Source organism: Oryx dammah, unplaced genomic scaffold (assembly GCF_014754425.2).
Source record: "Oryx dammah isolate SB20612 unplaced genomic scaffold, SCBI_Odam_1.1 HiC_scaffold_28, whole genome shotgun sequence".
NCBI classification, from domain to species: Eukaryota; Metazoa; Chordata; class Mammalia; order Artiodactyla; family Bovidae; genus Oryx; species Oryx dammah.
Genome location: NW_024070212.1, coordinates 54037437 through 54046369, shown reverse-complemented (window position 1 = coordinate 54046369; position 8933 = coordinate 54037437). Strand labels below are relative to the sequence as shown.

General features: G+C 42.5%; 1 pseudogene; it reads left to right on the top strand.

The window, feature by feature from the left end:
- The first annotated feature begins 5396 nt into the window (after positions 1 to 5396).
- On the top strand, positions 5397 to 8283 carry LOC120856543 (annotated as a pseudogene).
- The last annotated feature ends 650 nt before the right edge of the window (positions 8284 to 8933 follow it).

The window sequence follows — 8933 nt, the reverse complement described above, 5'->3', positions numbered from 1 at the left end:
AGGAAATGCTATCCCTGTATTCACCATGAGGATCACAGGAAGAAATCCAAGGCAACTAAGCAAAATAATAAGAGTAAATTTGGAAAAAAGAAAAAAAACAAAAACAAACCCACCAAGGGAAGGAAGGAACAAAGGGAAGAGGAGAAAGAAAGAAAATGATTACAGTTGACTTGACCCTTTATAGGGCCTCCCTGGTGGCTCAGGGGGTAAAGAATCCACCTGCAATGTGGGAGACCTGGGTTTGATCCCTGGGTTGGGAAGATGCCTTGGAGAAGCGAACGACTACCCACTCAAGTATAGATTCCTCATCTGTGGATTCAAACAGCTGAAAATATATGGGAGAAACATTCCAGAAAGTTCTCAATAACAAAACCTGAATTTGCTGTGCTGGCAACTGCATTTACACTGTGTTAGGTATGTAGAGATGATTTAAAGTAAACAAGAGGGTGTGTGGGGACTATATGGAAATGCTACGTCATTTTATATTCGTATAAGGGACTTCAACTACCGCAGATTTGGTATCCACGGGAGTCCTGGAACCTGTCCCCTGTGAATACAGAATGAAGACTGCATGTTCGTGAAAGTCCCCAGCCTTGCACAAGGCCTGACACATGGAAGCAATTTCAAGCCAGTGAAAGATTAGAGAAATTAGAAAGGAACAAAATAAACTATGATTTAGTTTCGATTAGTGCAATTTTTCTCTTCAATCCCTGCCCGCTAAAAATGTCACAATATACCCCATGATGAGAAACTCCAAAGACAAACACTTAATTGAAGTCGGTTGATACCTTCCCTAAGGGTACTCATCTTTGGACTGGGAAGAAGAGAATGAAGGAAAGATGGAGAGTGAAGGAGAAGAGAATGGATGGCTCACTCATTGATTCCAATCAAAAACAGCTTGAGTTGCTCTGAGGGTAGCCTCTGAGGCGTGGTTGCCAAACGAAACATGGAGAAGTGGACCTGCTATGATCCACAGAGACTCGGAGACGCTGAAAGGCCACCTCACAGAGCTAAGAAAGATCTTCTTAGGAAAGCATCTCTGAGGGGCCATGGTTTCTGTGTTCATCAAAAATCCCCGAAAACCTAAGAATTGGGAGGTAGTCAGAATTGATTAAATCCTTTTTACTATAAATCTCATTTCTGCAAATGATTAACAGAGGCAGCGACATAAATGGTAAAGTCTCGATGAGGGAAAATGCTGTCAGCGTATCATCTAGATAGATTAGAAAATGAGCGCTCAGGTTTCTGTGAAGGAAGACTAATGACATTAAGTCAAGATGAAATAGAAGGGAGCGTTGCACAGGCTCCAAAATCATAAACCATGAGTTCACCCTGACAGAGGACCCTCAGCAACTTTTTGAACTGGAAAATTATCAGGAGTTTGGGCTCAGAGTAGGTTCTTAGGCCTCATTTAGAGTCCCTGGTTTGTTTGGGTTTGTTCTGCATGGCCTCGCCAAGGTTCTGACAATTGTATGAAAGTAAGATCCTTCTGCTTACAGCTTTCAGTGCAATTGATCGCACACTCCGAAACAAGAAAAGGAGGGTTTGGCTCACTACAATAAATAAACATTTAAGAAACTTCCATACTGTGCAACCATCTGATTTTCGAAGTGTCACAATTCCAGTGCCTTTCAGAAAGAGGGCTGTTACCCTGAAATCAGTGGTGGCTGAGACCAACATCCTTTGTTTAAGTTAAGATCAAATAGTGAAGCAAGTATATAAATTCCTGCCAAATAAAGCTAAACCAGGCCTTCTGCTCTGTTTAGTAGTGGGAACAAGCCTGTGCGTCTGCTTCACATGTGGTATATCCCTTGATTACTTTAAGTGTGTCTCCCCTGAAACACACACACACACACACACACTTCCCCTTTTTAAAATAAGCCAGTAGAATAACTTCAAGTATAAATAGTTTCCTACAATTTCCCTGTGATTTGATAGAGTAAATCTTTTGTGTTCTATTGCAGTGTCTTTAAGTTGATCCATCCTTTTTCAATGACACACAATGATTAACAGTAAATTGCTCCCATCATCTGAAAAACTAAGAGTCCTGGCAGACTCACTGTGAGCGAGTCCTTCATACTTAGGCAGGGAGAACTGGCGTCCCTGACATTTGCTGTCCTGTGGCTAGGCCAGAAATGATTTCCAAGCCTCATAACACACCACTGATTTTTAGGAAAGATAGTCTTATTAATCTAATATTCAAGGTAAAATCTTTATCCAGTTTCAGAGTTGGAATGGTTATGTGAAAAATAATTCCCATTCTCTAACCCCAAACCCCTTATTATGGCTACACCATCAGCAGATAAAAATATACTGTTCCTCACCTCAAATTTCTAAAATATGCAATAGATAGATGGATAGTTAGGTGGGTAGATACTTACTGTTCAATTCTAATGTTTCTGACTTAAAATTTTAAGGTCATTGTCTCCTTTCTGACACCTTTTATTACATCAATATCCCATTATATCATTATAGACTCATGAAGCAATGTACTTTTACATTTTGCAGGATAATGACTCTTTTGTATTTCAGTTTTTATCATAATATAAATCTTGAATTGCAATTTGCATATCTTTTGTTTAGAAAAAGAGACCCCTATTTAAGACTTTGTCATTTTAATACATAAGCTTAAAGTGGCTTTTTTTTTTTTTAAAGAAATGCACCAAACTATTCCAATTTATTCTTCAACTGAATAAGTGAATCTGATTCAACTTCTACTGCCGCATCAATAAGTTAACAAATGTCCTGAACAATACATTTCCAACAATGATGGCTCCACCGCTTAGTCCTCTGTGCCAGTAGGTTTTCTGCCTGTTACAAGACCAATCAAATTTGTAATGGCATCTTGGGCTGTACATCAGGCTAATTTTACACACATAGGTGTGAACACATGCATCTTTATGTATGTGTGTGTATATATATATATATATATATAACTAATTTATTTATTTCATGTGAAGATATGAAGAGTGCACTATGTATGTGCGTGATCACTCGGTCATGTCTGACTCTTTGCAACCCATGGATTAGAGTCTGCCAGGCTCCTCTGTTCATGGAATCCTCCAGGCAAGAATTCTGGAGTGGGTTGCCATTTCCTACGCCAGGGGATCTTCCTGACCCAGGGATCAAACCCACATCTCTGGCGTCTCGTGCATTGGCAGGCAGATTCTTTTACCACCCGTGCAGCCTGGGAAGCCCAGCGCTATGTCTATATACAAATGTATGTATATGTATATATGTTTGTTTATTTTTTTCACATAAAGAGTACACTGTTTGCTCATCAACTCTTACTTCTTTTACTTTGTTTCTTCTCTTTGTTAAACCATCTGTTTAAGAAACCTGAGAAATTTGTCACTGTGACAGAACTTGGGTAGATTTGAAAGAGCCTTTAAGAGACAGGGCGTGAGCAGCGTCCTGTGGCCTCTGCACAGCAGGAAGGGAGCAAGCAGAGTGCTGAAGTATCTAGCATCCCTCATGCCTAATGCAGTGCTTAGCACACAGTAAGTGCATACAAAATAGTTGTTGAATAAATGAATGGATGAAATGAACCAGAACTTTTCTCCACTCTTTTATCAAATTAGTGAACTGCCTGAGGAGCTCTCCCTCTCAGAGACTGACAGACCCTTTACAGTCCCTTTGTCCTGCCTGGCCCATAGCATTGCTCAGTTGACTTTACTCCACTCTTGTGCATTCATTCCATTCTACAAGGGTTTGGTGAGGTCAAGGGTTAAGGCTGTTGCAAAAAAGCTACCTTTCTGCAATAAAACAAACTCACCATCTTAAAAGTAAGTTTAACCTTGTACTTTCAAATGTCCTGATGACACACCTGAACCAATTGCTTAGGTTAAATGAGCAGCAACTAAGGGCTAAACAAGAGTGAATGAAATGTGGAGCTCCCAACCAGGACTGGGAAGCCACAGAAAAATGGAGTTGAAATCCCGGTTCTTCCATTCACTAGCTGTCTTCATTTCTGCAAGTGACTTCATTCTCTAAGCCTCGGTTTCCTCATTTGTAAAGTGGGGGTAATACTACCTGCCTTACAGGGCTGCTGTGAAGACTGAACGTGACAGTGCACGTGAAACAGCTTATGTAGCCCATATTATGTCTGCAACATGTGTTCACCTCCACCGCCAGCTCTTCTTTCCCTCTCTCCTTCCCTTATGCAATTAGTTCAAATTATTTCTCTTTCTTCCTGGAGAGAACGGAACATTCAAATGTGTCTTCAGACTTGGCCAGAATGAGGTAGATGAGCCAGCGGGAAGTGGACCAGAACAGCCAGAGCAGAAAAACCAATCTCATGCCCTGAGGGCTTTGTCTCCTCTGAGCCCTTCAGCTCTCTCTGACCTTCCCCTTGGACTAGGACACGTGCCCCAGGCACTCCAAGAAGTCCACATTTGGCCAACCTGGCTGACAGTGACTCTGCGGGGAGCTTTGCAACCCCCGTAAACATAGGCAATTAAACCCCTAAAAGCTCTTAGGCTTATTGCCCAGTAAATTCACAATGAATAGTAACCTTAATAAATGTTATAAATCTCACCTCAGAGCCAACAGGAAATTCAAACTTTTGCATGTGTGGGAGGCAAAATGCTGCTGAAACAAAAGGGAGGTGTGTGGACAAGGAGAACATTGTGCTCGGCCTCCTTACCTCTGGCAGCACCAGAGCACTGTAGGCCTGGGAAAGGCCCTTAATTGTATTTTGTGAGGCCGTTCTCTGGACTTCTGACTCCTCTGGTCCTTCACCTGCCTTAACTCTTTCTTGTCCCAGTGGCCCAAGAGGTCATCCATCCATAGACATCTCCTACGGATTGAAATAAATAATGGAAATAAGGCACAGGGACAAATTACGGACAAGTTGCCTTTTAAAGTCAATGTTTCAGTCAGAAACAATTTAAAAAACTTAATGAAACTCTAAAACTGAAACTTAAACTCAGTGCTATAAAAAAAGGGAATATTGAAGAAGAGAAACCACTGGATATTTTGATCCACACCCTCACTCACAAAAGGGTGTTAGTTTTAATAAACAGTTACAATTTGGGGCTGTTATGAACCATAAGGCACACTCCTGGCCGTGTTTCCAATTTCCTCTCTTGCCTTTACTGCTGTTATATTAAGGTCTGTGGTGAGGCAAATCTTTATTAAAAAAAGGTGAGGAGAGCAATATTCCAGATTAGATTATTTCACCTGTTCTAACTGTGCACCAGCCAATCAGAGATCTTCAGTGTGGGTTTAAATGCAGCAGCCCTCCCACCTCTGGGGTTGACAGAGGGGGAGTTTCAGCTGGTGGTTACAAAGTGAATGCAGATTAGGTCGTTTTAATTACTGACTTTAACTGAATATGGAATACATTTTCCAGTCGCAGAGAGGGGCAAATAAATGCGTTTGGAGCCTCCTCCATCATGGAGATAATTACACTGGGACTGGAAAACATCTCGGGAGTGATGAGCAACGTGGTAGAAAAGTCTTCTGAGAAGGTGTCTTTCCTTGAAGGATGGGTTAACGTGGAGGGGACATTGACTGAATTCATATGGAAATAAAAAATTTTCTCTTTGAAGACCCAATTCATGCAGGACTCCTCTGGAGAAACATGAAGGAAATGCTCAGCATGTTGGAAATTACCTAGAACACAGTCCTCAAATAGCAAAAATCCCATTAAAGCATATCCTTCTTTGACTCTCCTGGAGGTTTCTTTAAGACGATAGACTTTCTCGGAGTGAGTCATCATCGGGGACTTCCAGATCCTTTCATTGTTTCTTAAATTTCTCTAATTGTGGGAGTTGCCAAAAAGTACTTTTATGTATTGAATGAATGGCTTCTATTCCCCAGTGTTAACACAGTTTATTTATATCCATTCCTTCTCTTTTCATTTTGGTAGGTATAGGACACTTCTATTCCAAGCCAATACATACATGGGATTTTATTGAATAGTGTTATTAAGGCATGGGATAAGCTACTTAACCTATGGCATAGCCGATTTCACATCATAATAAGCTATGTTGTTACACCATTTTACAGAATTTATTTTAGAAACACAGGTTTTAAAATTCTTAACATGAGCATCCTTCTTATATCTACCCACATTCAAATACAGAGGGCTTGCTCCTGTGAACAGTCCTACCCTATAGAAAGATAATGTACATTGTAAATGTGAGTAATATAAAATTTTCTTGCATAAATAATTTAAAATTTTCTGATAGCCATATTAGAAAAAACATAAAAGAAACAGGTGAAATTAACTCAGTGTGTTATTTAGTCCCACATTTCCACAATATTATTCTTTTCACATATAAGCAGTACGAAACCTTTATTAACAAGACATTTTACATTCTTTTTCATAACTAAGTCTTTAGAACCTATTTCCTTGAAGACATTTTGCATCTTACATTTACAGCACATCTCAAATCAGATCAGCCACAGTTCAAATGCTCAATAGCCACTGTGGCTACCAAATTAGTCAGAGCAACTGTAGACTCAAAAATCTCTAATGCTTTAAGGAGTTTATCTGATTCCATCCTCCCTTCTAGTCCCTTTGGTGTAAATTGCTACCATTTTCTGACCAACTACATCTGCTTTAAAACCTTACATGTCCTGTGAGTTCTGAGTAAACCCAGGTCCTATCATATAACAACAGACCCTTGTAGTTTCCAGGGGGGGTGAACTTGATACTTCCCGATGTTTATTCTGAGAACATAAATCCTCATCTTTTAAGATGCCTGTTTCCTTCATGTGTGTTCATAGGAGTACCAGTCCCTACACGCCAATCACCACAGAGAAGAGAGACTCCAGTTTGGAGTCAAAAGAAAGCCATCCACATTCTACAGGTGGGGTTTTATTAAGGCAGGGCACCATCCTCACCTCCCTTGTCTACTCCTTTAGGGCAGTCTCAAACCCCACAGCTCACTCTGCATTGAATCCATTTTACCCTTTGCCTTGTCCTTCTGCTATATATTCAATCTGACAGGCCATCACCACAAGTAATTTAACACTGTCTTCACCTTGAGATAATCAAGAACTCAGGGGGTAGTTTTTAAGTACAAACTTAAATATATATATATATATATATATATATATATATATATACAAAAACATATGTTTCTTCCTTTCTCTCACCCCTAATCACAAAGAAGACATAAAAAGTACCTTCATAGTTGTTTCCCGAAGAAAGATTTTTTATTAGTCCGCTAATGGATCTTTAAAACTTCCTTCAGGCCTTCTCTCCCCTGCTGGGCGGTGGAGGCCATCTGCAGGGAGGGCCACAGCCAGGCTGGGCTGATCCTGGGACCTGGATGAGCTTCCAAGGACCTCCGGGTGGGTCAGGAATCTGGCTGGAGCTTGTGCCCAGCGTGAGGTGTGGGGCTTCCCCTGTGCCCCCACCCTATGACTTGTGCAGAGGGATGGCCTGCTGTGCACCGCAGGTTAGACTGGGGCCGGTGCCCTGAGGTGTCCTGGAGGGTGCCTCAGCCCGAGGGCGAGGCGGGAGCCAGGGTGGAGACCAACTCCGACAGGGCCCCCCCAGACTATTGCGCCGCCCCACCCAGGCACCATGAAGCTGGGCAAGGAGAAACTGGAGCAGACCCTGAGGAGTCCCAGGACATCAAAGCTCTTCAGAAAGACCTGGAACAATTTGCCAAACTCCTAAAGCAGAAGAGGATCACCCTGGGATATACCCAGACCAATGTGGGGCTCACCTGAGCTCACTCTTTGGAAAGGTGTTCAGCCAAAGGACTACCTGTCAATTTGAGGCTTTGCCACTCAGTTTCAAAGGACAGGTGTAAGCTGTGGCCTGTGTAAGCTGCAGAAGTGGGTGGAGGAGACTGACAATGAAATCTGCAGGAGATATGCAAGGCAGAGGCCCTAGTGCAGGCCCAGAAGAGCAAGTGGACGAGTATGGAGAACTGAGTGAGAGGCAACCTAGAGAGCACGTTCCTGCAGTGCCCAAAGCCCACTCGGCAGCACATCAGCCACTTCGCCCAGCAGCTTGGGCTAGAGAAGGACGTGGTTCCGGTGTCGTTCTGCAACCATTGCCAGAAGGGCAAACGATCAAGCAGTGACTATTTCCAACCAGAGGATTTTGAGACTGCTAGGTCTCCCTTCTCAGGGGGAGCCGCATCCATTCCTCTGACACCAGGGCCCCATGTTGGTACCCCAGGCTATCGGGGCCCTCATGTCACTACGCTGTACCCCTACATCCCAGTCCCCGAGGGTGAGGCCTTTCCCTCAGTGTCTGTCACCGCTCCAAGCTCTCCTGTGCATTCAAACCAAGGTGCCTGCTCTCCCCAGGAATAGGGTGTAGGGGGAGAGGTAGGTAGAGCTAAGGAGAGAACCCTGGGGTTTGTACCAGGGCTTTGGGATTAAGTTCTTCATTCACTAAGAAAGGAATTGGGAACACAAAGGGTGTGGGGACAGGGAGTTTGGAGAAACTGGTTGGAGGGAAGTTGAAGTAGGATGATGCTCCTGACTTTAATCCCCACATTACTCATCATTTTGTTCTTATATAAAGGCCTGGGACCTAAAAACAAAACAAAGCTTCCTTCAGTGTAAATGAATGTGTCTTACCACTTTTAAAAATTTTAATTTATTTATTTGGCTGTGTCAGGTCTTAGCTATGGCACTTGGACTTTCTCCAGGGCATGTGGGATCCTAGTTCCTGGACAAGGAATCGAATCCATGTCCCTTGCATTGGAAAGCAGATCCTTAACCACTGGGACACCAGGGATGTCCCATCCTACCACATCCTTACCAGAAGTAAGGAACCTGAAAGACCCAGAGGAGGAATGCTGAGGTGGAGGACCTGTCAGCCAGGGAGCATGAGGATTTGGGGGCACTTCATTTCCAAATTTCTACCCTCATTAAAAAAAAAATACAAAACCTAAAAAAAAAAAAAAAACAAGACAAAACTCATATTTGAAAATATTCTGTCATGATATCAACATATG